The sequence below is a fragment of the Eucyclogobius newberryi genome, unplaced genomic scaffold, assembly GCF_026437365.1.
Source record: "Eucyclogobius newberryi isolate DKJ021-1_F unplaced genomic scaffold, fEucNew1.0.hap1 SCAF_9, whole genome shotgun sequence".
Lineage (NCBI taxonomy): Eukaryota > Metazoa > Chordata > Actinopteri > Gobiiformes > Gobiidae > Eucyclogobius > Eucyclogobius newberryi.
Genome location: NW_027316532.1, coordinates 6,520,079 through 6,535,090, shown reverse-complemented (window position 1 = coordinate 6,535,090; position 15,012 = coordinate 6,520,079).

The window sequence follows — 15,012 nt, the reverse complement described above, 5'->3', positions numbered from 1 at the left end:
CCACTGGGGGGGGGGGGGGGGGGGGGGGTCATCTCCGGCTCATCTCCATGCACAGTCTGGTCTCTGGAACCCATCTCCTTTAGAGGGGCTGGACGCTTCACTCGGCGTTGCTTGTAGTGAGAGACGGTGGTGTGGGTTTACTTATAGCCCCACAGCTCAGCCACCACGTGTTGGAGCTCACCCCAGTGAAAGAGAGGGTTGTGTTTTGGGGTTGGAGGCAGGTCTCTCACAGTTGTGTCTTCAACTCACGCTCAGGGCAAACCGTCCCACACCTCAGAAAGCAGTGCTACACTAACATAATTTATGTTTGACCAAACTAAATACAAACTAAATACAAAACCAGACAGACCAAACCAGTTTAACCTAGAGTTTCAGTCCCAAACCCAGAGCTGAGGTAGAACTACCGCTATTATATTTTTTACCAGTATGTCCAAATCTGTCCTACTTTCAAACCCAAGAAGTCAGTTTTCAGGCCTGGTTTTTAACTCCAAATCAATAGAAGTGTTAGCCAGTCACCTAAGGACCTGTTCTGAATTTCTTCTAAAAGGTACAACGCACTAACTGGAGCTTGCCATCGTCAGAATCCAAAAATTGTAAAATGAAATCTGGACGTTTTTTTTCCGTTTGGTTCAATGTTATGTTTTCAGGTTTATATGTGTTATTGCGTGAATAGTTGTAGTAGTAGTACTGTTTTCTCCCATTAGAGCAGTGGTCCCAAAACTACGGCCCGCGGGCCACATTCGGCCGGTTGGGCCTTTTAATCCGGCCCGCCAAGCTTGTCCAAGATATATAAAAAAAAAAAAAAAAAAATGTTTTTTGTATTTTTTTATTTTTATTATTTATTTTATTTTTGCAGAAGGCTTTATTAGACAGTAGATGGAATGAGAAAGGAAGGAAGAGGAATGATGAGAGAGAAAAGAGGACATGCAGCAAATGTCGGAGTCAGGATTCAAACTCACGATACTGTGGCTGGCCGTTCATTTTGCCTTTCGCCTGTAATGCCCACATTTCCCCAAGAGGTGGCCACTGTTCCCTCTAAGCTGCGCCTGCGCAGCTGCGCACTGCTCGCACATAGTGCACTGCTCGCACATAGTGCGCGCAAAAAAAAATCTATGGCGCGCAGAAAATAAAATCCACCACAAACGTCCACCGGGGCCAATCAAGCAGGAATCGCAAGTGTTTGACACTGAAGAAGACTCTTGTGGACAGTAGAAGACAGTAGATAATGAATCATTATTTAATGCATTTGGAAAACAATTTGTACATTGAGCCTTGCATTTGTTGCTTTGTTACAAGTTAAAGGTCAAATCTTGCGTGTAATTTATAGTAATTCATTAGTTCACACAAACACACCATATTTTCCTGGCCAAATTTTAGAACCCAATGTGGCCCTCGAGTCAAAAAGTTTGGGGACCACTGCACCAGAGTGTGCCAGAGTAGATGTTATAAAAAAGACCTTGGTTTGACACATTGGGTGTTTCCCAATTGCCAGAATTGCCTTGGCTGTTCCAACTCACTCAAAGCTACACGTCCTCCTCAGCTTCTCCATTTGGCTCATGTAACAGGATGCACCTGTGGATTTTACCTCAGAGTGCTTCAAATGGCCCACAATGCACTGCAACTTTCATTTTTGGTAAACACTATTCAAGCAGTGAAAAACATTTCAATAAAATACACAAAACCACAAATGTATATAACATTAATATCCGATCTACATAGTTACATTTCTTGGGACAAATGTTGCAAATGATGTAAGAAAGCAAGTTATGCTTTTGTGAAAGCATGTTTTAGTTAATCATGTATGCACACTAAGCCTAGTTAGATGTATCTTATTGTGTATGCCAGCATTTTTATAAAATGTCCAGCCGAAGTTGTTAAGAGGCTTTGCATTTATTTATGGCCCACAAATTCCCAACCTAAATATTTGAATAGCAAATTATTAACAAAACCTACATTTTATGCATTTTAATAAGGTTGAGACATTTCTAGCTTCATTTGTAATAGCATGGTTTATAATATAAGTCAGAGTTCTATCACATTTCATCTGTGTTGTACTCGAGAAAATATTTGAACACAGGAGGAAATAAAATAATCCAGTAGGTGGCGGCAATGTAACACAAAGGAAACAGCCCACCAACAAAACCCAAAAAGACATGTCTAATGTCATGTTTATGCTGATGATATGGTATGTTACTGTTGCCCAGCCTCACTGGGTGTGGCCATTGAGTCTGTAGTAGGTTCATGCACAGGAGAATTTGAATCTGTAAAACCACCTGTGGCTGAGCGCTCTTGTGCAGACAGTGGAGGGTTATTATGGCCTGTGCTCACACCATATTTATGGCTTGTCAGTACCTCATGTAAACACCAACTGGGGGAAGTGAGATTTTACCTATGCTTCTTCTTTTAGTAATTGTATTATCTGTGCGCTGCTTTATTTATTATTTTGCCTCAGGTCCCCCCTGAAAAAGAGGCCTCGATCTCAGTGGGGACTTACACTTACCTGGATATGAATAAGTCCAGTCTGTTCTTTGTGTCCTGCTCTTTGTCCTGCCCTGTGTCCTGCTCTGTGTCCTGCTCTGTGTCCTGCCCTGTGTCCTGCTCTGTGTCCTGCCCTGTGTCCTGCTCTGTGTCCTGCTCTGTGTCCTGCCCTGTGTCGTGCCCTGTGTCCTGCTCTGTGTCCTGCCCTGTGTCCTGCCCTGTGTCCTGCTCTGTGTCCTGCTCTGTGTCCTGCTCTGTGTCCTGCCCTGTGTCCTGCCCTGTGTCCTGCTCTGTGTCCTGCCCTGTGTCCTGCTCTGTGTCCTGCTCTGTGTCCTGCCCTGTGTCCTGCCCTGTGTCCTGCTCTGTGTCCTGCCCTGTGTCCTGCTCTGTGTCCTGCTCTGTGTCCTGCTCTGTGTCCTGCCCTGTATCCTGCTCTGTGTCCTGCTCTGTGTCCTGCCCTGTGTCCTGCTCTGTGTCCTGCTCTGTGTCCTGCCCTGTGTCCTGCTCTGTGTCCTGCCCTGTGTCCTGCTCTGTGTCCTGCTCTGTGTCCTGCCCTGTGTCCTGCTCTGTGTCCTATCTGTGTCATATCAACCACATTTAGGTTGCTTTACACGTATTAAACTCTTTATATACAGATTTTTCAAACTTTTTCTCTATAACTTACCACTTATTTGTAAAGATCCTTTAGCAAATATTTATTCCCCACCTCAGAGCAGCCTGTGAAAAGTGGCGTATTTACCCTAAACAGCCCTGACAGCATGATGGATTTAAGTCATCACCTTTGGAACAACTGCTGGCATCAGAGCTGGGCTTACGTCCCATTTCTTTATGAGTCATTCATTACTGGTTTATGATGAATAAATCTGCTGCAAGCTAAATATGACCTTTACTTAATCATAGATACAATTATATGTTGTTCTCTAGAAATTGGATGAGCTGCAGTATCCACAAGACGAGACACGACACTAGTCAACAACAACAAGATGAGATTTTGACATAATTTATAACAAAGTCAAAAATTGTGACAGAAGATTTTCTCATATATACTGTGTATGTATATGGTAACACTTTATTTTAGGGTACACTTACTAACATCCATCACATATTTTCCGTAGTAGTGCACAATCTTGTAGCAATTTGAGTATCTTGTCTGGCACACGAAACCTTTATTATTGTTTTTAATACAATTATAAAGTTGAAAAGATTATAAATGAAGCCGTGTGAAGGAAGATTACAAGAAGAGAACAGAAGAAACAGTTAAAAGTAAATGGAAAGAAGCATGTTACAAAAGATGTTATGTAAATACAGTCTGTTTGAAGGGATTTTACAGAACAGCCCTTTGTTTTGGGTTCATAAAGAACTCTGCAAAGCTAATAATTTAGATTTTTTTGAGCACATTTATATCAAAACAATTGTTGTGTAAATATAGGTGGCACTCTGTTATTCCAGGAACGTGTGTGGTCTAAATGTTTGCATGTTCTCCTTGTGTTTACCTTTAGCCAGCCTAATTTAAAACATGCATTGCAGTCCCATTTGCAGGCTAATATTCCGGCATCGCCTCCAGCCAAACTCAAACAGAACTGTGCAATCATGTTTATTTCCGGGTTGCATATGAAACAAAGGAGCTCATTGGTCACCTATCATTCAGAACAGTGGCTCCCAAAGTGGGGGTCACAAAGCATAAGTAGTGGGTCATGAGAAGATTTCAATATGTCATTTTAAAATATGACACGATTCAATTTATTTATTTTTTCATTGAAAACAGTGTGTTTTAGTGAAACTGGGTCAGACAATACAGTTAACTATTAAAATAAATGCAAATAAACAGTCGTAAACCTTAATTACCAAGTCGTAAACCTTAATTTCCAAAGGTTTACGACTTGAAATTATCACTGATGTTTATTTAATTTTACAATGTGGGGTCCTGAATTGGTTGCATGGTTATTTTGGGGGTCCCGGCCTGCAAAGTTTGGGACAAAATCAAACTGAAATCTGTATTGATTTTTTTTTCTTTTTTTCTTCTTCACGAAACAAGAATATTTGGAACAGTGTTTTCTGAGGCTCAAAGGGAGAGGACTTATTAAACAGGACAAATCAAACAAACGTGAACAAAGCTAAACACAAGTTATATTTTTCACGGTTAATAGTTCAAAAAGTACTGTAGAACATTCCAGGCAAAGTAGTAACATCTCCATGGGACAAGCAGGTGGCGGACCGGTCACCAGAAAAGTTATTTAGTGCACTTTTAAAGCAGAACTAAGTCATATTATACCTTGTTAAACATTTCCCCTGTGATGGTTAAATATGTATTTTGGGGGAGTTTGAAGTGTCCGTTGTCGCCCCCTGCTGTCTCTGGGCGGAAAACTAGCATCAGAACGTTTGCCGACATCAACCCTTCTTATTGCCTTTTTTTGGCAATGTGAAATGTTTTTGTTTGATTATACTGTCTTAGATTTATTTATTTTTTCACAAAGGAGCTGCAGGGGGAGTTCTATCGCCAGAGTTCTTTAGTTCTGCCTTAAATCTACATTTTAAGGAAAAGAAAGAAGTCCATCTGATGAGGAGTCATGTGTGAGAACAGGAGTACCAAGCTGGAGTTTGAGCCTGTTTGTTGTTCAAGCCCTCATTATTATTCATTATTAAGAGCTGTGCATTTGACCCATCCTTATTCCCAATCACATTACCAAAGTTGTTGTCGTTGCTTTAAATGGCGGCCGGCAGCCGTGCGTCCACTGGATTGAGTGTGGACAGGTGATTGTAGTTTAACACTAACTCTATAATCTTCCACTTAACCCTGTGTTATATAAGTAAGTAGCTATAGCCTTGATCCCTGTGACTGGAGTGAAGGAAGGTTCCACAGATTGAATTCCTGCCTATTATTTTGAAACCATAAAACCAATTCCGTTCTCTCTCTTTCATATGCTGTACAGTGAATCAAGTCTGAGGACTACGAAACGTCTGAGGAATAAAGTCTGGCGGTAATGCAACACTCGGATGCCAACCGCCATAAAACAACAACAACAACAACAACAACACATGCTCATCAGTTTCTGGTTCTTGACAGTGATTACACAAACAAGTGATTAGAATGTTTGACTATCCTAGCGACCAAGTGAATCCAGTGTGGCCCATTCTCATGCGAGCAAAGGCTCTCTCTTCCCCCGCATTCCTGCCCATGGATCTGCATGGACCAACACTTCTTCTTCTTCTTCTTCTTCTTCTTCTTCTTCTTCTTCTTCTTCTTCTTCTTCTTCTTCTTCGTCTTCGTCTTCGTCTTCGTCTTCGTCTTCGTCTTCGTCTTCTTTGATGTTTAATGGCGGTTGGTATGCAAGCGTTACATTACCGCCACCTACTGTAGTTGTACATCTTAGACTCTAGACCTCATTCTTTAGACTTCCCTCTTTAGACTCTACTCTTCAGACTTCATTCTGTAGACTTCCCTCTTCAGACTTCATTCTGTAGACTTCCCTCTTCAGACTTCATTCTGTAGACTTCCCTCTTCAGACTTCATTCTGTAGACTTCCCTCTTCAGACTTCATTCTTTAGACTTCCCTCTTCAGACTTCATTCTGTAGACTTCCCTCTTCAGACTTCATTCTGTAGACTTCCCTCTTCAGACTTCATTCTGTAGACTTCCCTCTTCAGACTTCATTCTGTAGACTTCCCTCTTCAGACTTCATTCTGTAGACTTCCCTCTTCAGACTTCATTCTGTAGACTTCCCTCTTCAGACTTCATTCTTTAGACTTCCCTCTTCAGACTTCTTTAGACTCGAGGCCCGAGGCCCAACCCTTCTTCTTCAGAATGTCTTCTTTAAACCACTGAAAAGGTGCAACACATTGTTTTTCTACCGAATGCTCCACTTAATGAAACTGTTTTCTTTTGAACTCTTGACAAAGCACCCACTCACCTCCACAGAACTAGATGTTTTCCAGTTTTTGCAGCTCCTCCCTCTTGGTTTTTTTCACTTGCTCGCTGCTCACCTGTGCTACCTCAGACCAGTCAAACAGGTTGTGACGGCACATAACTCAAGGCCTTTTCCTCATAAAACTGTCAGGGATGTTTATTAACTATGAGAACATGTCCTACTGCTAAACGACGTGACCGGCTCCATGTTGATGCACAGCCAAGATGAAACACAAGCACATGCAATGGAAAGAGAGCAAATTATAGTTTGAGTCTGTTCGTGAACTGTGGTTAGCAATAATGTTGTTGTTGTTGTTGTTGTTGTTGTTGTTGTTGTTGTTGTTGTTGTTGTTGTTGTTGTTGTTGTTGTTGTTGTTGTTGTTGTTGTTGTTGTTGTTGTTGTTGTTGTTGTTGTTGTTGTTGTTGTTGTTGTTGTTGTTGTTGTTGTTGAAAATTCCCCTCTCCAGAGTCTCGATTCAGAACTAGACAGTAAACAATAAATAGTTTGTGGACGTGGCCATTTTGAGCCTGTAACTGCATGTTAGACTATCTCCACGGTTAGATACTCATCATAAGGGGAAAGTCAGATTTCAATCTTTATCTACTGCAGGCTCTTTACTGCTAACGCTACTTAAAAGCAACAAAAATGTGTCTATTAATGACCGTATGACAATAATAACCGATGAGTGATGATAAGAGCATAGTCAAAGAACAACTTCAAATGTTTCAGCCGCCGAGCCTCTTAAAGACGTCAATGTTTACATGTTTACGGTCACAAAAACAGACAATATTTCTACAATTCAAATAAAAAACCCTAACTGTCAAAGCTAAATGTAAGATGTTTCTCTGGACTAAAAGATGTTTCTAAGTCAAAGCTGTAAAAGACACAGATGCAGATAGAATCTGGGTGTAATTACCTCACCCTCTCCAAACCTCACAATACGAAAGTCGCTGTGCGAAATGAAACTGTGAAGATTTGAACCACCAACCCTCTTAAAGGTGCTTTAAAAACGAGTTAATTTTCAACTGTTTGCAGCCGTCCAGAGTTAGTCCTCACTTTCTCACGTATTCAGAGCATCCTAATTGTTCACCACGTTTATAAAGCACAGCACCAAGTGAATATTTGTATTTGACAAAAGACCGTTTTCTTTAACACTAGCATTTGTCTTTGGTGATAATGCACACATTCTATTGAGACTTTAATGTCTAAATAAATAAAGACATTGACATTGTTTGTTTAAAGCACGATTCTGATAAACGAGCTAAAGAGTTTAACAATTGTGTCAGTTGACTTGGAACAGTTGACTTAGAACCTGTTCAGGAAAGTCATCATCAATAGTTATAACACAGAACAATATTTGCAGTTATACAGAAAGGTGTGGTACTTTTATTTAACTTTTATTTATGTTGTTCAATATTGCTTCTTTGAAAAAGGCTCAATCAAGTTCCAATTCCCCTGAGGCAGAACAGTGAGCAAAGCATCAGGCCGTGTCACATCACAAAGTGGGTGTGGTGAGTCACCCAGATAAAAGATAGTGGAATGCACAGTTGTGATAGCAAATTATTCAGAATTTTAGGTGTGTCATTACAGCTGCGAGGTTAATCACAATGTCTAAGGTCGCTATAATCAGTTTATGTTAATATCCATTGCAGTTCTGCCCTGTACACTGAATCCTTAAATAAGAGTTCTGGATGTACTCCAGCTGTCTAAGCAGGCCATTACAGTAGTGAGCAGGCCATTATAGTAGTGAGCAGGCCATTACAGTAGTGAGCAGGCCATTACAGTAGTGAGCAGGCCATTATAGTAGTGAGCAGGCCATTACAGTAGTGAGCAGGCCATTACAGTAGTGAGCAGGCAATTACAGTAGTGAGCAGGCCATTATAGTAGTGAGCAGGCCATTACAGTAGTGAGCAGGCCATTATAGTAGTGAGCAGGCCATTACAGTAGTGAGCAGGCCATTATAGTAGTGAGCAGGCCATTACAGTAGTGAGAAGGCCATTATAGTAGTGAGCAGGCCATTACAGTAGTGAGCAGGCCATTATAGTAGTGAGCAGGCCATTATAGTAGTGAGCAGGCCATTACAGTAGTGAGCAAGCCATTACGTAGTGAGCAAGCCATTACAGTAGTGAGCAGGCCATTATAGTAGTGAGCAGGAATTACAGTAGTGAGCAGGCCATTATAGTAGTGAGCAAGCCATTACGTAGTGAGCAAGCCATTACAGTAGTGAGCAGGCCATTATAGTAGTGAGCAGGCATTACAGTAGTGAGCAGGCCATTATAGTAGTGAGCAAGCCATTATAGTAGTGAGCAGGCCATTATAGTAGTGAGCAGGCAGGCCATTATAGTAGTGAGCAGGCCATTATAGTAGTGAGCAGGCCATTATAGTAGTGAGCAAGCCATTATAGTAGTGAGCAGGCCATTATAGTAGTGAGCAGGCAGGCCATTATAGTAGTGAGCAGGCCATTATAGTAGTGAGCAAGCCATTACAGTAGTGAGCGGATCACTACAGTAGTGAGGCAAGGCAAGGCAAGTTTATTTGTAGAGCACATTTCATACACAAGGCAATTCAAAGTGCTTCACAGCAGGAAAAATGCATTCAAATCACAAAGAAATTACAGAAATACAATAAAATTAACTAAATTAAAAATTATCAATCCAACTGATTTTCTAAACTAATAAAATCACAAACAAAAGAGAAGAGTGCAAAGAAAAAATCCTTTCAGTCATATGCGCAGCTAAACAAAACATTGTCAGAGTAGAAGCCTGTCTCACATCTTCAGGAAGAATGTTCCAGATTTAAGCTGCATAAAACTGAAACGCAGATTCCCCATGTTTAGTCCTGACTCTGGCACCAGTAGGAGGCCGGTCCCTGAGGTCCTCCGAGTCCGAGATGGTTAATATGGCACTAACATATCCAAGATGTACTTTGGTGCTAGGCCATGGAGAGACTTGTACACAAGCAGAGCTGCTTTAAAGTCTATTCTCTGAGCCACAGGGGGCAGTGCAGAGACCTGAGAACAGGACTAATGTGCTCATACTTCCTGGTTCTGGTCAGGACCCGAGCAGCAGCGTTCTGGATGTACTGCAGCTGTTTTACAGCTCGTTTGGAGAGACCAGTGAGCAGGCCGTTACAGTAGTCTAATCTACTGGAGACAAACGCGTGGATAAGTCTCTCTAAATCTGGTTTTGACAGTATATTTTAGATTTTGGCAATGTTTTTTAGATGGTAAAAAGCTGCTGATGTTATTGATTTGACGTGGCTATTAAAGTTCAAGTCTGAGTCCATTATTACCAGCAGATTTCTAATTTGGTTTGTAGGTTTTAGAGCGAGACTCTGGAGGTGACCGCTAACACTTTCTCTTTGTTTCTGTGGCCAAAAACGATTATTTCAGTCTTGTCTGAGTTCGGCTGGAGAAAGTTGTTTTGCATCCACAAATTATAGTAGTGAGCAGGCATTACAGTAGTGAGCAGGCCATTATAGTAGTGAGCAAGCCATTACGTAGTGAGCAGGCCATTATAGTAGTGAGCAGGCCATTATAGTAGTGAGCAGGCATTACAGTAGTGAGCAGGCCATTATAGTAGTGAGCAAGCCATTATAGTAGTGAGCAGGCCATTACAGTAGTGAGCAGGCCATTATAGTAGTGAGCAGGCATTACAGTAGTGAGCAGGCCATTATAGTAGTGAGCAAGCCATTATAGTAGTGAGCAGGCCATTATAGTAGTGAGCAGGCAGGCCATTATAGTAGTGAGCAGGCCATTATAGTAGTGAGCAGGCCATTATAGTAGTGAGCAAGCCATTACGTAGTGAGCAAGCCATTACAGTAGTGAGCAGGCCATTATAGTAGTGAGCAGGCCATTACAGTAGTGAGCAGGCCATTATAGTAGTGAGCAGGCCATTATAGTAGTGAGCAGGCCATTATAGTAGTTAGCAAGCCATTACAGTAGTGAGCAGGCCATTATAGTAGTGAGCAAGCCATTACGTAGTGAGCAGGCCATTATAGTAGTGAGCAGGCCATTATAGTAGTGAGCAGGCCGTTATAGTAGTTAGCAAGCCATTACAGTAGTGAGCAGGCCATTATAGTAGTGAGCAAGCCATTACAGTAGTGAGCAGGCCATTATAGTAGTGAGCAGAAAATTATAGTAGTGAGAAGGCCATTACAGTAGTGAACAAGCCATTATAGTAGTGAGCAGGCCATTACAGTAGTGAGCAGGCCATTATAGTAGTGAGCAGGCCATTACAGTAGTGAGCAGGCCATTATAGTAGTGAGCAGGCCATTATAGTAGTGAGCAGGCCATTACAGTAGTGAGCAGGCCATTATAGTAGTGAGCAAGCCATTACGTAGTGAGCAAGCCATTACAGTAGTGAGCAGAACATTATAGTAGTGAGCAGGCCATTACAGTAGTGAGCAGGCCATTATAGTAGTGAGCAGGCCATTATAGTAGTGAGCAAGCCATTATATTAGTTAGCAAGCCATTATAGTAGTGAGCAAGCCATTACGTAGTGAGCAGGCCATTACCTTAGTGAGCAGGGCATTATAGTAGCGAGCAGGCCATTACATTAGTGAGCAGGCCAGTAAAGTAGTGAGCATTATAGTAGTGAGCAAGCCATTACAGTAGTGAGCAGGCCATTACAGTAGTGAGCAGGCCATTATAGTAGTGAGCAGGCCATTAAAGTAGTGAGCAGGCCAGTATAGTAGTGAGCAGGCCTTTGCAGTAGTGAGCAGGCCAGTACAGTAGTGAGCAGGCCTTTAGAGTAGTGATCAGGCCATTACAGTAGTGAGCAGGTCAGTACAGTAGTGAGCAGGCCAGTACAGTAGTGAGCAGGCCTTTGCAGTAGTGAGCAGGCCAGTACAGTAGTGAGCAGGCCATTGCAGTAGTGAGCAGGCCATTGCAGTAGTGAGCAGGCCATTGCAGTAGTGAGCAGGCCATTATAGTAGTGAGCAGGCCATTGCAGTAGTGAGCAGGCCATTATAGTAGTGAGCAGGCCATTGCAGTAGTGAGCATTACAGTAGTGAGCAGGCCTTTACAGTAGTGAGCAGGTCTTTACAGTAGTGAGCAGGCCATTACAGTAGTGAGCAGGCCATTACAGTAGTGAGCAGGCCAGTACAGTAGTGAGCAGGCCTTTGCAGTAGTGAGCAGGCCATTATAGTAGTGAGCAGGCCATTAAAGTAGTGAGCAGGCCAGTATAGTAGTGAGCAGGCCTTTGCAGTAGTGAGCAGGCCAGTACAGTAGTGAGCAGGCCTTTAGAGTAGTGAGCAGGCCATTACAGTAGTGAGCAGGTCAGTACAGTAGTGAGCAGGCCAGTACAGTAGTGAGCAGGCCAGTACAGTAGTGAGCAGGCCAGTACAGTAGTGAGCAGGCCATTGCAGTAGTGAGCAGGCCATTGCAGTAGTGAGCAGGCCATTGCAGTAGTGAGCAGGCCATTATAGTAGTGAGCAGGCCATTGCAGTAGTGAGCAGGCCATTATAGTAGTGAGCAGGCCATTGCAGTAGTGAGCATTACAGTAGTGAGCAGGCCTTTACAGTAGTGAGCAGGTCTTTACAGTAGTGAGCAGGCCATTACAGTAGTGAGCAGGCCATTACAGTAGTGAGCAGGCCAGTACAGTAGTGAGCAGGCCTTTGCAGTAGTGAGCAGGCCATTATAGTAGTGAGCAGGCCAGTACAGTAGTGAGCAGGCCTTTAGAGTAGTGAGCAGGCCATTACAGTAGTGAGCAGATCACTACAGTAGTGAGGCAAGGCAAGGCAAGTTTATTTGTAGAGCACATTTCATACACAAGGCAATTCAAAGTGCTTCACAGCAGGAAAAATGCATTCAAATCACAAAGAAATTACAGAAATACAATAAAATTAACTAAATTAAAAATTATCAATCCAACTGATTTTCTAAACTAATAAAATCACAAACAAAAGAGAAGAGTGCAAAGAAAAAATCCTTTCAGTCATATGCGCAGCTAAACAAAACATTGTCAGAGTAGAAGCCTGTCTCACATCTTCAGGAAGACTGTTCCAGATTTTAGCTGCATAAAACTGAAACGCAGATTCCCCATGTTTAGTCCTGACTCTGGGCACCAGCAGGAGGCCGGTCCCTGAGGTCCTCCGAGTCCGAGATGGTTAATATGGCACTAACATATCCAAGATGTACTTTGGTGCTAGGCCATGGAGAGACTTGTACACAAGCAGAGCTGCTTTAAAGTCTATTCTCTGAGCCACAGGGGGCAGTGCAGAGACCTGAGAACAGGACTAATGTGATCATACTTCCTGGTTCTGGTCAGGACCCGAGCAGCAGCGTTCTGGATGTACTGCAGCTGTTTTACAGCTCGTTTGGAGAGACCAGTGAGCAGGCCGTTACAGTAGTCTAATCTACTGGAGACAAACGCGTGGATAAGTCTCTCTAAATCTGGTTTTGACAGTATATTTTAGATTTTGGCAATGTTTTTTAGATGGTAAAAAGCTGCTGATGTTATTGATTTGACGTGGCTATTAAAGTTCAAGTCTGAGTCCATTATTACCAGCAGATTTCTAATTTGGTTTGTAGGTTTTAGAGCGAGACTCTGGAGGTGACCGCTAACACTTTCTCTTTGTTTCTGTGGGCCAAAAACGATTATTTCAGTCTTGTCTGAGTTCAGCTGGAGAAAGTTGTTTTGCATCCACAAACTGATCTGTTGGATGCAGTGACAGAGTGAATCTACTGGTCCATAGTCACCTGCCGATAGTGAAACATAGATCTGAGTGTCGTCTGCATAATTGTGATAGGACACATTTTCACTGCGTATCAACTGACCTAACGGCAGCATGTAGAGGTTGAACAGAAGGGGACCCAGGACTGACCCTTGGGGCACTCCACAGGTCAGGGTCATGTGGTCTGAGACACAGCTACCAATTTCAACAAAGTACTTCCTGTCTTCCAGATAGGACCTTAACCAGTTTAGGGCAGTGCCAGTGATGCCCACCCAGTCCTCTAGTCTCTGTAAGAGGATCCCATGATCGACAGTGTCAAAAGCAGCACTCAGATCTAACAGAATTAAGATTGAGGCTTTGCCCGTGTCAGTGTTCAGGCGGATGTCATTTGTCACCTTGACAAGAGCAGTCTCAGTGCTGTGATGAGGTCTAAAACCTGACTGAAAAACATCAAATGAGTTGTTTATTAAGAGGAAATCTGTGAGCTGTTGGTAAACAACCTTTTCAAGGACTTTGCCCCAAAATGGTAGATTAGAGATGGGCCGGTAATGACACAGTACTGCGGCATCAAGACTGCTCTTCTTTAGGAGAGGCTTTATGACCGCAGTTTTCAAAGACATTGGGAATGTTCCAGATTGAAGCGACATGTTAACTATGTGAGTGAATGGTGCTAACAAACTGTTCAGCACAGACTTTAGAAATTTGGTGGGTAACACATCAAGGCAGCATGTAGATGAACTCAGACTGGTGATGATCTCATGGACAGTTTTGTCAGTTACTGGTGCAAAGTGAGTTAGCTCTAAGTGTCTTGGTGGTTTTAGGGTAATTTTTTGCATTGTGGGATTTATAGCATTTTTAATGCTCTGAACTTTGTCATTAAAGAATAATGCAAACTCATTACACTTGGATGTGGAAATGAGTTCTAACGGCAGCTGAGCTGGAGGGTTTGTTAATCTGTTTACTGTGGCAAACAGGACACGCGAGTTGTTACTGCAGCTTCCAATTATTTCAGAAAAATATCTTTCCCTAGTTCTACATAAGATTAGGTTGTACATGTTCAGCTTTTCTTTGTAAATCTCTTTTTGAACCTGGAGCTTTGACTTGCGCCATTTCCGTTCAGCCCTGCGGCACTCCCTTTTCTGTGCCCTGACCGAATCATCATTTCTCCACGGCGCCTTCTGCTTATTTTTAACCATTTTAGCCTTTATAGGGGCGATGGTGTCCAGAACATTCAAAACACTAGATGTAACAGAGTTCAACAAATCATTTACATTAGAACATGAGACATTTTCAAAGTTTATCATTTCCATAAACAGTGCACCTGTGCCATCACTTATGTGTCTCCTCTGAACAACTGCAGGACCAACCAGAGGTTTGGGAGAAACAGACAGGTCAAAGAAGACACAGAAATGATCAGACAGAGCAACATCGATCACATTAACATTTGAAATATTTACCCCCTTTGTAATTATGAGATCTAGAGTGTGTCCTTTGCTGTGGGTGGGGCCTCTCACATGCTGAGTAAGACTGAAGGTTTTCAAGGACAGCATCAAGCTCTTTAGCGTTTCTGTCACAAATATTATCAACATGCACGTTGAAATCACCTGTAATGACCAAACCATCAAAGTCTGTGCATATGACTGAAAGCATCTCAGTAAAATCATCAATAAAACTTTGGCAGTGCTGGGGAGGCTTGTATAAAACAATGAAGAGAATGGATGGAGACCGTTTTAGCTCCATTTTAAAGGATACATACTCAAATGATGAAAACACACCAAAAGACAACCTGCGGGTAATTATTTCATCTCTAAAGACAGCACAGACTCCACCCCCTTTTTTGTTTTCTCGTGTTTCAGATTCAAACTTAAAGTTGGGTGGAGCAGATTCTATCAGAACTACATTTCCTGTGTTTTTGTCAAGCCATGTTTCAGTTAAAAACATAAAATCAAGATTAT